We start from the raw sequence: 15,641 nt of genomic DNA on the forward strand, positions 1-15,641 counted from the left end.
CATTTTATACATCATATACTTAACAATTGGAGTAGTAAATGCAAGTTAATTAATAAATGGTCCATGCATACCCTTTATAAATAGGGCATGTTAGAAATGAATTGAAGATGTTATACAGTATTAATAAGATTTAAATGAGATACATGTAACATGAGCTGATGGTAAATCTACTGAATTAATGTTCTAAATAAATTTCATATAATAACTGAATCTACATTTAATTTAAAGAAATAGTAATTGACTAAGAGGAACATTGTATAGCTCTGTCTATATATATGCTATACGAACCTTTCACAAAACATCACACTAGTCAATATATTTCACTAATAAAACAATTATTGCTTTCAGTAAAAAATGTTATTATGCAGCAGCTATTTTGTTAATTTTTGGTACATCATGTTATCACGTAGCATCATCATTGTCTTATGGTGAGAAAAGCATGTGAGAAATGGATGGCTGAACATGGATTCTCTTATGAGAATGAGAAAGTAAAGGAAGCAAGGTATCATATATTTAAAAATAATGTGGAGCCACAACCAAGAAGGTAAACACACGTACAAACTTGGGATAAATAAATTTGCAGATCTTACGGGGTAAAGAGTTCTTGGCTAAGTATGCAAGAAGTTATGCGCCATCGGATCAATCATCTTGACTGGAGAGATTACAATGCCGTCACACCTATAGAGGATCAAGGAGATTGTGGTTAGCTCTCTAACTCTACAATCTATTCTCCACAATGCAATATGTTTAATATATCGTGTCATGTGTTTGTGTTTGACAAAATAATTTCTTGTCCTCTTTGATCAATACGTGTTGAAAATAATTATTTTCCACTAAGTATACTACATTGTCAAATGTTTGTAGTGTAGATAATTTTCTCCATTTATGTTGAATTTGTTTCCCTTCCTCTAATTGGTATCATAACATTAGTAAGTTTTTTCCATTCTTTTCTTATATATAGCTCAGATGAATTCGCACACTTTTTATTATGATCTCAAAATACAAACATTGTTGAACAACAAAATCAATAATCATAAATTTCTATGTACAGGATGTTGTTGGGCATTTGATGTGAATCAAATTGTACATTTTTATTCCTCTAACTTTACATGATTTATATAATTTAATGCTTGCAAAAGTGTGTTTTGTGGTGTAGGAAGAGAAATAAATGGTGAAAGTGAAACAAAATAAGCCAAGCCGTGACTGGGGTCTGCTTCAAACGTTAATCTGCCTATCAATATGGGTCCAAATCCTATTTTGAGACTACCATTGTCTTCATCATTGAAAGAGCTTCGCGTGGGTACCTCACACGCCCCAATCGGAGTTCGGATGAGAGAGATATGGCCAATCTACGAAAGCCGCGCGCGACAGCCGGGTGCAGCGGCTTTTAGCGGAAAAGAGGAAAAAAAGGCAAGATTAATTAATGGAAAGAGGAGATTGTAGTGGACGAAAAGTGGCTACTTTTGAGCACAAAAGGAGGAGAAAAGAATGGCAAGGAACATGGATAAAAGGGTGGATCAGAGCATCCGCAGCGGTGGCGAAAGACGCCACCGCCGTCCGCGCCGTTGGCAAGGCGCAGGACCGCCGCCGCTGCAGCCGCGCCGCTGGCACGGCGCTGCTCGATGTATCGAGCACGTCCGTGCCAGCGGACGCACACGTGGCGCGCTCCCATTCGTCAACGGCATAGCCGTTGTGTTTAAACTTATTTTTATTTTTATTTTAAAAATCGGTATTTAATTATAAATAATGCTAAAAAATAAAAAAAAATATTTTCCAAATCCCAAAAAATATGGCCGTTTTTTTTCCATTTTTTCTGAATTTTTTTGATTTTTTTTTTATTTTTTTTTCCCCAAAATCATCTATAAATACACACATTCATCATCCATTTATCACATCAAATCATCTCTCATTCATCTCTCATTCATAATTCTCATACAAACTATCAACACATTCATCACCCACTCAAAATCTCAAATGGATTTCACCCATATTATGGCGGAAGCGGAACGCGAAGAACAAGAATACTACGAACAACATCGTGCCGCTTACGAAGCATATGTCGCGGCGAATACCCCTGCTCCTCCTCCTCAACGAACCAGATCAAATCGACGGTACATCCATCGTGACCGGGAGGGAGCCCACGAAAGGCTCGTTGCCGACTACTTTGCCGACCAGCCGCGGTTTCCGGCAGATTACTTCAGGCGCCGTTTTCGCATGTCAAAGCGCTTGTTCACGTGTATTATATTACACAACATGATTATAGCCGACGAAGGGCCGAGGGCGGCTAGCTTCTACGACGAGGACGAAGCCGGAAGCTCAACAGCGAGGTCTCCCCTACGCCGAGGCGAGCATACGACGGTTGGCCAGAGGATCGAGACAAGACACACAATGCGCGATACTCGAATCCACAATCAACTACAAGAAGACCTAATCAACCACATGTGGGCGAAATTCGGCAACGAGTAGTGTCATTTTTAATTTTTAGGATTTTAATTATGTAATTTTTAATTTTTAGGATTTTAATTATGTAATTTTTAATTTTTAGGATTTTAATTATGCAATGTTTAATTTTATTTGTCATTTGTAATATTTATTGTGGGTTTTAAATGAATTTTAATATTATGGAAATGTTTTTGTGTAATTGAATTTTATATTAATTGTGCTCGTCCTTGCGGAAGAACACAATTGTGGGTGTTGTGCTCTTGCCAGAGAGCAGGCATGAATAGTACCGCCCGGGCCCACAACCGTGCCGCTGGCAAGAGCACGGTTGTGGATGCTCTCAATTTCATCATTCTTGCTGGCTTCTCGGGAAAGGAAAAGGAAAGGAGAGAAAGGGAGATTGACGGATGGAGAGAATTAATTAAAGAAAAGGAGGAGGAAATTGGGCAATTGAGGGAGCCACATGGGTGGCAGTCTACAAAAGGTGTGGAGAAAAGTTTAATTTGATTTTTAATACCCAATTATTGAGGATTCGGGGGGGGGGGGGGGGGGCGTTTTTATTTTTGGAAGAAATAAGAGAGCATTCCAGGGAGGCATTTTTTTGGGCAGTTCACGGCAGGAGAGTGATTTGAGAGCCTTGGAGTGCAGGAGAAAATTAGGGAGGAAGAAGAGAAGGAGGAAGCTCCGTCCAACATTCCGACGTTCCATCTCCATATCCCGATTCCACTCAACGAGAGCATGCTCCCTACGGTTTTTCTTTCTTATTTCATCATGTTGTTAGGCTAAGCTCTCTATGTTGCTCCAAGTTGTAATCTAGGATTTGTATGATGTTTCTACACAATTGAACTCATGTGTTGTTTCCAACAATGTCCTTAACTATATTCACTGTGTTTTTAGCTAATGATGTAGTGTTTATCTATCCTTTGCTATTGTCTCTTTAACATGGTTTAGGATTGATTGATTGTTGGAATGCTATCGAATTAGAATTGTTCAGAGGATAATTTGATAGTGGATTGAGTAGGTGATCATAGTAGATGTTTATTTCTCTAGCGCTTCCGTAGGAGTTTGTAAACATTGAAAATTGGTTCATGGAACAAGTGTTCAGCTGACTGTGAACTATACGTCGTAGACATGTTCAGTGCACGCGATTAGGTTGATAAATTAATCCCAAATATGTGTTTTTGATAAATGTGTAGAAACAACTATACAATCCTAGTGAGCAACTTGGAGTGACATATCTTCCCATTTGAAAAGTCCATCTTTCGTTTAGCTTATAGATTACTTTGTCTTTAACTCTTGGAGATCAAAACCCTCAAAACAAATCAACTTTTATTATGTCTTTTGTTTGTGTTGAAGTTAAATAATCTTTACCTTCCCTGTGGATCGACACTCGAAATACTACAATCGTCTCTGTATTCTTGCAGATTTGTTGTAATATTAGAGTTAATTATATTAAACTTGATTGAACATATAATTGATAATTAAACTCGAAAATTACGCATCAGCATTGAAGGCATAGTAGCCATCCGATCGGGAAAACTAACCAGATTATCACAGCAACATGTTTTGGATTGTAATACCTGCAAGGGCGGAACAATAGATCATGCTTTTGAAAAAATGGGGGTCTTGCATCTGCTATCGATTATCCTTACACTGCAATTCAAGGAGAATGTTCCAATAATAAACCATCATCTCTTTCCTTAAACATCACTGGTTCCTCCAAATAATGAGACAGCATTGTTAGCGGCAGTAGCTAACCAACCTATCGCTGTTTACCTAAATCATGGGGTTGTAATAGTTGGTTATGGCAAAGAAGATGGGGTTCCGTTTTGGTTGCTCAAGAATTCGTGAATGGGGAGATAATGGATATATAAAACTTCAGAGAAATGTAGATGCTAAAGAAGGCATGTGTGGTATTGCAATGATTCCTGTTTATCCAAATGTATGATTTTTCTACACTTCACTGGTGTTAGGGCGATCAAGAAAGTAAAATTATTTTCTATATTTGAGTCGTACATCTACTTTTAATATGTAGCAAATTTATCATTTATAATAAGATTCATATTTATTGTATCCACTTAAGTTGCAGTTATTCCGTAGAGTTTTTGGCATATCTAAAAATTATAACAAGAAGTTTGATTCCATTTTATGCTTTATGAGATTTTGACAGAACCTTGGATTGAGCACACACGTTTGTAAAGAGAACAAAAGAAAGATAAACCCTAATTAAAGTGCTAACGTTTAGTTTATTTCTCAATTTTTTGATGCTAAACAATCTCCTATATTTGTAGGAGAGAAAATGCTCAAATTAAGATTACATGAATAATTGATGAAATAATAGAAGATATGGAATATCTTAGATTGATCTGTGCGGCTATTTGGCTCTAGGTTTTGCTTCCTTGATGGGTTGGGCTGCCGCTGCAAGGGCTGGCATAGAGCTACGGATGGCCGCACGCTGATGGACTTGTATCAGAGTCCAAGTCTGTCACGACCGCACTTCCTAAGGATAGAAAGCACGGTGGATCGCGACTAATGGGGGGATTAAGAAGCGGGGAAGAAAGGGGAAACAATCAAGGGGTACGACATTTAGATCAAAAGGTAAAACTTTATTACCAAAACATAGTCTGAAATCACGAAGCACAAAAGTTGGTATGAAAATAGTCCAACAGAATACAGCAACATCAGAGTTTTAAACTTAGAGTAGCGGAAGCATTTGAGAGTTGGTTACTACTATGTGTGAAGACACAATAGCAACCGGAACATTTATTGAATACGGTCTTTGTCCAAATGCTCAACATCCTCCGTTTTCACCAACGCTCAACCTGCACATAGGGAAAACATATGCAGGGCTGAGTACTTGATGTACTCAGTGAACAAATGCCAAAATAATTTTATAAAAACAGTTATATCATGCCACCATTGAGTGACCTCGGGGTTTTAACTTGAAAAGGCCCGAGACACTAAAAATATCTCCAACACAAACTTTCAACTCATCCTCAAATCCTTTTTCCTCATCATTTCAAAACACAACCATTTCTCCTTGATTTATTTAAGAAACTGTCATATCTGTTCTTTAGGGTGCCGTGTAAGGGGGCCACTTTCCACGAGCACGAAAACCGGCCAACCCGTTCGATGACTCACGGTCCTCATCGTGTACACTAGTCTGAGTAGGGACTCACTCCCTAAACAAACCCGAATTCGATTAAACTCATAACTTCTAGTAGGGACTCACTCCATACTAAGTAATCATCAACATCAACATCAATCTCATCAACATCAACATCATGTGAACGAGAATGTGGCCGCAAACTCGATCACTAGATCGGCCGACCCAAAAGACGGCTCACGATCCCCATTGGTGTACACTAGCCTGAGTAGGGACTCACTCCCTAGTCAGACCCGAATTCGATTTCAATATGTCTAGTAGGGACAACTCCCTTGCTAAACAAACAGATAGACATTTCTCAAAACAAAAACATGGCATGATATTCCCTTTGCAAACTTTATTTTCCTCAAAAACGTATTTGAAACACAATTCACTTTTCTGTCAAGGTCGAGCATCAATTCACATCACATCAACAAAGCCAAGCAATTTATAATATCACTCAATAAATCAACACATAGCACCACATAACATGTGCAACAACACTTTCACTTTGATCACATATATCGCCTCATCATTGGAATAAATATAATAAATCAATCACACATAACATGATGCTCAAACCGATATATTAAAACGAAAGCTCTTGAAAACACTTTAGTTCGAAAGCCCACAGTAAAACTTTAGTTCGAAAGCCCACCTCATTCGCTTAAATCCTCTACTTTGTCTTTCCGTTCCGTTCTCAAATATCATGCAGAAATCACACCATATTTACGAAATTCTGAAATTTTTCGTGACTTAGAACGTCATCTTTGTCCGGCTAGTTTCGCATTCCCAGGATTTAATTAGAGCAGTCTGTGCATCCTTCTCCTTCAGCCCAACACTTAGATCAATATGTTGGTCTATCATTTATCAAAAGCAGCCCAATTTAATACTCCCTAACCCACCTATTTAAAAAGGCCCAAGAAGAAATAAAAGGAGCTAAAACTCCCCAAATGCTTTCTTCTCCAAAACTCACGCCCATTTCTCTCTCCTCAATTTCTTCCCATTCGAAATTTCCAATTCAGAGTCCAATCCCCATCTTCTCTCTTCACGCTCTCAAATACTATCAAATTGGCAGCATCACCTATTTCTCTCTCATTTCTTCCTAATTGAGAATTCCCAAATTCAGAGAAACTAAACCCTCTCACTCTCTCCTCACCCGTATCTCTCTCCTCTCCAGCCACCGCCGCCTCTCTACTTTTCGTTGCTGCTCTCTCTCAAATTCGTCGACATCTCCGATCCAAAACTTGAAAAAGAACTCGCTTCCCTCCTTCATCTCTCCATCGATCTCGCTGCTGCGTTCCCTCTCTTCTCAACGAAATTTCAGCGCTGCCCGAGTCGCACCCCGTCATCATCATCGCGAAACTCTGGCGCCGCCCTCGCCTTTTTCCTCCACCGCTCACTGGCGTGCGAGACGCCGCCGCCCTCGCGGACTCCAGCCGTCGCTGCATCTCCATGAATCGCTTCGTCAGACTGCCCTTGACCTGCCCCGCTGTCGTTTCGAAGCCGTTTTCATCGCCGTGGTCGCCGCCGCTAACACGGAGTCAGCGCCGCTGCTGTCCAAGATCTGTCGGCGTCGTCGCTGCCGGGTCAGCCGCCGCTGCTCCAGATCGAGACAGCCGCTGAGATCCCCGCTGCAGCACGGACGCTGCTGCTCCGCCATCCGCTGCTGCTGTCACCGCCATTCAGCCGAGCAGCCGTTGTCCGCCATCCCTGCTGTTCGGTGTAAATTATGTGGACTTTGGCATCGGAAGATGATGAATCGGCCGCCATTGATGAAATCAAGAAAAGTGAATGGAGTAGGTTATATGATAGCAACATTGTTGGGATTCATTGTGGGATTTAAAAGTGCATTTAGTGGAACAGAATCACGTTTGTAACGGAAAAGAAGTGGGATCGTGGTGAATAAAAATATCTCTTTGGGCTGCTTTTTAGAACTGAAAATAGGGCCCAAATATTATAATTTGATTTGGACTTTATCCTTCTTTAATAGGCAAGCCCAAATATAAAAGGATTTAATGAAAGAAAATTTGGCTTGTAAAATTTGATATCGTTATGAGTTCAACTAAAAATAAGAAAAAGTCGGGGTATTACAAAGTCCCTATCAGATTTTAAAATTTCGTTGAGATATCTGCAATTTGTTTGTGAGCATATCTAAAACTACTTATTAGACATGATGAAGTGTGAGGATTCAAAAAGAGTAGGACTTTAATTTGTTGCTCCTTTTATTTCTAACTCTCGGTACTCGCTACAAAAAAGGAGGTCATTTCCGAGCACGCTTCGAGCACCAAGTGTGCTCGCTATAACGCTCGTCGCAAAGTTGTGAGCACTTTTGCAAGTAAAGGTTCTTTTGTGAGCACCTTCGTGCTCGCTAAAAAGGCGAAGTCGTGATCTAGCTATATTGTGCTCTTTGCGAGCACCTCCATTGTGCTCTTTACGGAACAACATACCCCTAATACTCCGTACACAACATACCCCTAATTTATTATTTAATTAATTACTTATAAACTGAAACCGTTAAATGTATATATTTAGGTGTTTTAAAAGCAAAACAAATGTTGTGGCCCAAAATGTTAAATAATTTCGGCCGAAAATTGGACCACAATTTCACCACCTGAGCTAGCCGAAAATTTGGTCAAATCACTATTGACAATTTTGCTTCAAGTGATATCATACATTGTCAAAATATAACGTTAATAAAAAAATAATAAATCAACTTAAAATCTGATGCCTCATCAGCACAGCACAATGATGTAAAATACGATTAGTTTTGATGTAAAAATATGTATGCAAATTAAAGGAGTACTTGATGAAGAAAGTAGTACTGAATAAAACCCACATAAGATGAAAAACAATTAAATCATGGGGAGCCCAGCCAATGCTCCATTTTAAAATTTTAGCAAACTTTTAGTATGATATACATGTGAAAATTGTCGGATGGGACTTATCTTTATGGCTGTAATAGAAGTTACATGAAAATATTGCGTTAGAGAATGGAGAAAAGCTGCAAATTTTACTAATATGTGAAAAACTAGGGTCTCATTTATCATGAATCGTTTACATTATTGCATAGTACTCATATAGAAATACTCGTGCCAAATAGTAACTTTCATCAAAAGGATGGAGTAAAGTTGCATTGGCAGCAACGAAGTAAATAAACATATAAACCTGCATAATGTTAAGTTAGGTTGGATGAAATGAATTCAGAAAAAAGAATCCATATACAAATGAAAAAGCGCCACTTTTAATTATTTTTCATTGAATATAGTATTTTATTTAGTTTATCATTTTTCGTTAGGAACTATGATTATCAGAATTTATAAGGTTTGAAATTAATAAAGAAAGTTCTTCTATTGTGATTGGATTTTGTAGTGGTAAAAATAGCTATAAATCATTTGGGCTTGATGGTTAATTGCTGCCAATTTATATCAGTCCCCAAATCCAAATTATTATTCATCAAGAAATAGGAGACACAAATCCCTCGACGGATTGAACAAGTTACTAGCTTAAGCAAAATTTTTTAATGACGAGGTTTACCATAACTATAAGTGAAAATCCACTTAAAATGTCTTGTCTATGCATAATATGGCATTCTGCGCTAATTAATTAAATATTAGTTGTACGATTTAATTAGGAGTATATTTGAACTTCATAATATGCAATAATTTAATTTATTGATGACTTCATTGCATCCTGCACTGTACTGCATGCCTTTTGTGTCAGGAAAGGGTGGATTATCATTATTTTGTAAAGGCATATAAATTGTACTCCATACTATGATATAGTACTATATATGGTTGGATAATTTGACCTAACATGGAGTGCTACTAGTATTATTAAAAAAATGACATTGATCGGACATATCACATTTGCTTCTTTTTTTTCCAACAAATATTGTCTACAGTTGACTCGATACAAATTTTGAGAAATATGAAGAAAAAAAGTTAGAAAAAGAATGAAATATGAATCTCATATTTATATACTTTGTATTAGTTTTATAGTAATAAAATGTGAATGCAATGAGTTAGTGAAAAGCATATTCTACTTACCAAAAATTTTAAAATGACAAATATACTTTTGCGTTTCTCAAAGTGACAAATATGGACAACAATTGGTGGATGAAGGGAGCATATGGTTGATGGATCCATCTGTCTCAAGATAGTTAAATCGAATTTTTTTGGGTTTCTAAAAGTAGTTGATTTTTATTTTTTTGGCAAAATTTTTTACATTTCTCTCTCATATTTTACTTTTTTCACTGTAACCTTTAATACACTAATTTCTTAGTTCTATACTCAGACGAAATGTATCAACTACCTCAAGATAAAATATCTAATTTGGGATTAGGAGGATTTCCATTCCCGTCACTAGTGGTAAACATACTACTATTAATTAATTAAAGAGGTCTCACATTTCAATAAACAAGTTTTCTAGTATAAATGAAATTCAAATTAAATTGAGATCTCGAAGTAAAATTTATTATCCTTTTATGAATATTGTTGAAACTATTAGATTATGCAAGACAACAAGAGCCGTCCACAATCCAAAATGCGTTACAAACCCATCCCACATCAGATGGGTGAGGGAAGTTGGATTAGTATATAAGTGATATCCACCCCCAGTTAGTTTGAGGCCTTTTGGGGTGACCCAAAAATAAATCTGTGCGGGTTTGGCTCCACCCAAAGCGGACAATACCAAACTAATGTTGCAGTCGAACGATAATTGGGAATGAAAAATGCGTGACTCGTGCGAGAGACCCCATGAGCCGCGCGACCCATATTGATCCTCACACTAACCAGAAACTTTCACACGACTAGATGGTTTGCTTGACGAAATATTAATGGACGATCGGGTTGTGAAGCTACCGAGGGATGCCCAAAATCGCAAGAACCATACGAGAAGAACATATTAGATATGAATTGTTGTTTTGTCAAGCAAAGACTCGAGGTTCAATAATGTGGTATCAGCTGTTATTATAATTATAATTATAATTATTCAATTTGAATGAAGTAAAAAAATATATTATAATTATTTTAAAATACTAAGTAAAAATAAAAATTCAAACTGATGCCGTTTTGCTCCATTATAATTGTGGTGTATCCACGTGGATTTTATCACCCGCTAGTTTGTTGTTTTATTTTTAGTGTAGTGAACTTTAAAATTATCACGATTAGTTCCTAGATTAAAATGTAATCACATTCATGATATGAAAATTAGAAAACGAGCTAATAATAGAATTAAATATAGCCAAGAATTTTCAACTAAAATAAATTATTTACTTGGAAATGGTACGGATTATTTGGAATTCAAGAAAATTACGATCAAATACTAGCGCCAGATAAATGACCATCCCTCAAGTTTCATTCGTATGTGTTCTTACCTGTCAATTTTCAAGATATATAGTTATTTTATAGACTAAAATGTAGATTTTTTTTCAATGATAAATTAAGATAAGTAATAGTATATGGAGAAAGAAATGGATAAATTCTCACTTTTTGCACATGGAGAATAATTAGTTTTTATGGATGATTACCAATTTATTGAACGTTATAGAGTTTTAATACTCTCGCAACCTTTGAGCATTCAAATTTGGTAATTAATTTACGAATCCAACTTAGATTTATAATATACTCCTCCCGTCCCACAAGAATATACATTCGTTCCTTTTTAGTCCGTCCCACAAGAATATTCAATTTCTAATTTTGGAATCTCTTTTTAGGTGGGACTCATCCTCCACTAACAATACATTTTTTTTTCTACCACTCTCTTACTTTATCAATTTTGCATTAAAATTCGTGCCGAACCAAAAGTGCATATTTTTCAAAAGCGAGGGAGTGTGGTAGTATGAAATTTATGATGCAACAGAAAGAAAAAGGTGACACGAGTTAGTAAGTACGTAATTAAGAGAAGAAGAGTGACTAGTCAGAAGAATCCATACATGACGATACGATACGATACAATACAATACAATAGAATACCACCATGTCACCCTCCACACCTACTACAGTACACTTGATGCTAAATGGGTAAACGAGTACACTTGATTGAATGGGAAAGTAAAAGACTAGTGGAGGTGGAGGTGGTGGTGGTGGGACGTCGACCGGAACACCACAGTGATACGGACCCCGATCAGTCCCAAGAGACCCAGCCAACGCAGCCCCAAGAAGCCCAGCCAGTTGATCATCGAGAGGCGAGTGCGGAGGTCAGGAAAGGAGGACAAGAAGTGTCGGAGCAAGGTTCGATCGCAACTGGCAGGCCGAAGAGAGCAGCGAGGCTTCCGGAGAGGTTCGGCGACTATGTCGCGAAGTAGGCGTCGCAAACAGAGTCTTTTATTTTGATGCAGAGTCTTTTATTTTTATTTGTTTTATTTCCCTTATTATAGCATTGGATTATTGTTATTTTATTGTTTTATTTTATAATTGAGTCGAGCGTAATTATAAGCTCCGTTTTGGGTTTTCTTCGTTGATTCTTTCCCGAGATGATTAGGAGGTCGAATCAACCCTAGGGTCCTTAGATTATAAACAGGGCTTTTCATTCATATCATATCAATAAGAAGAATATTACTTTGCCCTACTTTTCGTTACTTTCAATTCAAGAAACCAAGAATCCGCGCTGCCCGACGAGAGGCTCGCGCACAGCCAGATCTTGATCTCCGACGACCCTGTGTACGGGCGCCGGCCTGTGTTTTGAACGTGGTTAAGGGAGAAGGTCCTTACCATCTGGTGCTTTCATCCTGTGTGCTCATGAGACGTTTTAACAATAACAGTAGAGCCGGCTGGGGCTCTTCACGCCCTGACTCATTCACGAATGGTGTGCCGCGTTGTCAACAGCCCGTTGATCGTCGCAATTCTGGGGTCCCTCCTCGACCGCAGTTAGATGAAGGGGATTTGGAGTTTCGTCAATCGGAGGAGATGCCGCAGGACGATTCGGTGAGTAGTAAGTTGGATCGTGTTTTGGACCGCCTAGACAAGACTGACATGTGGAAGGACGAGACGGATCGTCGGGTCGATTATTTGGAGCCGGTTGTTTCGCGCGATGCGGAGCCACCTTCCGGTTTCGATGATGGCGACGATTGGGGGGACGCTGGTGTTAGGCGGACGAATTATGGAGACAGGGGTTATACTTCACGCTACCCGGGAGGGGGGTTTCGAGACAGTATGCAAGCGGGTCGGGGATGCCGCGGTGGCAGAGGCCGACCGGGGTCTTGCTGGGACCCTCCAGGGATGCCGCAAACCCGCACTCGTGTGGTAGGCTTTGATCAGCCGCAGGATAGACCGGCGATGTGTTGGGATCCCCTGCAACGATTCAACTACAACATATCGGGCTATGACCAGCCCAAACGGGTCCATATGGACGCGCCGCGTTTTGACGGATCTGATGCGACGAATTGGATATCTCGGGTACAATATTACTTTAACCACTTGATGATGCCGGAGGCTCAACGTTTACACTACGCGGTGATGTTATTCGACCCACCGGCTTCAGAATGGGTTTTCAACTACACCGCCAACAACGACTTCGTCACTTGGCAGGACTTTTTGGAGGATGTGAGACACCGATTCGACAGAGAGAGTTTCAAGAATTATTATGGCCTCATTGCCAAGCTAACACAGACCGGGTCGGTCACGGAATATCATGACACATTTGAGCGATATCTGAATCGCGTGCAAGGGGTTTCGGAGTCAGACTTGTTCACGTTATTTGTGGCAGGCCTTAAACAGGAGATGTAGGAACGCCTACGGCTACACCAGCCGTCGTCTTTAGCCGCGGCAATGGCGTTGTCATTGGAATTGGCTAGCACGCAGACAGACTCGAGGGGCCAGGGGCACTCTCCGGCTACCCAGCCTCGTCGCCAGTGGCCAACCAGGGACAGCCGGGGGGCGGGAGGAACGGTTCAGCAGTCGCAAGGGGCGACCGCCAGTCAGAACACCCCGGGGCAGCCGCGAGTCGCACCGGTTCGCGTATCACAGGCAGAGAAGTCCGAGCGTTCGCGCCTGGGCTTATGTTGGCATTGTCCGGAGAAGTGGGTGATGGGTCACGTCTGTAAGCAGCGCCTATTGTGTTACGCAGACGAGGAGGATGTTTTGGAAGAGCCGGAGCCGGATACTAATGAGACCCCCGAGCCAGAGGCACTGGATATCGTCCATATTCACTCCATGAAGGAGGGCCGTCGATCCAGACCATTGCGGGTGGTGGGCATATTACAAGGACGCGAGGTTAGCGTTCTCATCGACACTGGTAGTGATCGGGATTTGCTCCACCCCCGTGTGGCGCAGACATTACACCTGCCACTGTCCCCAATTAGACCGTTTAAGGTGTTTGTGGGAAATGGCGAAGCACTTCTCTGCACACACGTTGCGAAGCAGACGAAGCTCGATATCCAAGGGTCGATCTTCTTAGTGGATCTTCATATACTTCCAGTACACGGTCCGGATATAATACTGGGTATGGACTGGCTTGAGTCGTTGGGAAAGGTCACCGCGGACTTCACCGGCAAGACATTGGAATTTTGCCACGAGGGGAGGGTTGTAGCCTTGCAAGGGATTTTACCACCACCCCGTCAGATCAATCTCCACTCACTAGCCGCGTGGCTACCATCGCAGCAGGATAGGTTAGAGTTTTATGAGGTGTTGATAATGCAACCGGAACAGGAGCAACCGGCGGTTTCCGCGCCGGACGTGTTCCCGACTAATCTGCCGCCGGACGTTACCTCAGTCTTGGAGCGTTTTAGACCTGTGTTTAACACCCCCGTGGGTATGCCTCCCCCGCGGCCATTCGATCATAGGGTGCACTTGCTTCCGGGAACGCGGCCGGTAAATGTCAGACCCTACCGTTACCCCTATTTTCAAAAAAATGAAATTGAACGGCAGGTCAGTGATATGCTCGAACAAGGTATCATCCAACGGAGCTGCAGCCCGTTTTCGTCCCCAGTCCTCCTGATTCGCAAAAAGGACGGCACGTTCCGCTTTTGCATTGATTACAGGGAGCTAAACAACGCAACGGTGCCGGATCATTTTCCAATTCCGACTGCTGATGAGTTATTCGATAAGTTGGGTAAGGCGCGGGTTTTCACGAAGTTAGATTTACGGTCGGGTTACCATCAAATCCGGATGCATGAGGACGATGTGTTTAAGACGGCTTTCAGGACCCACGATGGCCATTTTGAATTCCTTGTTATGCCGTTCGGTCTGACGAATGCACCGTCGACGTTCCAGGCAGCAATGAAAGTGATTTTTCAGCCTATGCTCCGGAAGTTTGTCATCGTTTTCTTCGACGACATATTGGTATACAGCCCGACAGTCGAGGCGCATGGACATCACCTAGCCGACGTCTTAGCGGTACTTCAGCAACATCGTTTCTTTGTGAAATTGTCCAAGTGTTCGTTTTGTTGCACAACGGTGGAGTATTTGGGTCACTTGATTACGGATGGTTTGTTGAAGGCGGATCCTAATAAAATTGAAGCTATGTCAGCTTGGCCCCAACCAAAGAATGTGAAGCAGCTACGGGGATTCCTTGGATTGACGGGCTACTACCGGCGCTTCATTGCCGGGTATGCGATGATCGCAGCTCCCCTCACTGAGCTACTAAAGAAAGACGCCTTTGCCTGGTCCGTGGAGGCAATGTCGAGTTTCCAGGATCTAAAGGCGGCCATGACGACCGCGCCGGTTCTGCGGTTGCCGGACTTCGACAAGCCGTTTTGTCTCGAAACGGATGCGTCGGACGTCGGCATTGGAGCAGTTTTGCTACAGGAAAATCACCCTCTGGCATACTTTAGCAAGAAGCTAGGGCCGCGCTGCCGCGTCGCCTCGACTTATCACAAAGAATTGTACGCGATAGTTGAAGCAGTGCAGAAGTGGCGACAATATTTGCTAGGAAGGGAGTTCACGATTAGAAGTGATCAGAAGAGTTTGAAGGAATTGTTACAACAGGTGGTGCAAACTCCGGATCAACAGTTATATGTGAGAAAACTCATGGGGTATAAGTTCTCCATTGAATACAAGACGGGGAGCTCAAACAAAGCGGCTGATGCTCTCTCTCGCCGGGAGGAGTCCCAGCTGAT

General features: G+C 41.0%; 1 long non-coding RNA gene across 1 annotated transcript; it reads right to left on the bottom strand.

The window, feature by feature from the left end:
- Positions 1–5,024: 5,024 nt before the first annotated feature.
- LOC121782068 lies at positions 5,025–7,613 on the bottom strand. Its single transcript, XR_006046242.1, has 2 exons — positions 6,243–7,613; positions 5,025–5,261 (listed from the first exon to the last, which is right to left on the bottom strand). It is a non-coding gene; the product is annotated as an uncharacterized LOC121782068 (long non-coding RNA).
- Between the last annotated feature and the right edge of the window lie 8,028 nt (positions 7,614–15,641).

The sequence above is a fragment of the Salvia splendens genome, chromosome 20 (genome assembly GCF_004379255.2).
Source record: "Salvia splendens isolate huo1 chromosome 20, SspV2, whole genome shotgun sequence".
Taxonomy (NCBI): Eukaryota; Viridiplantae; Streptophyta; class Magnoliopsida; order Lamiales; family Lamiaceae; genus Salvia; species Salvia splendens.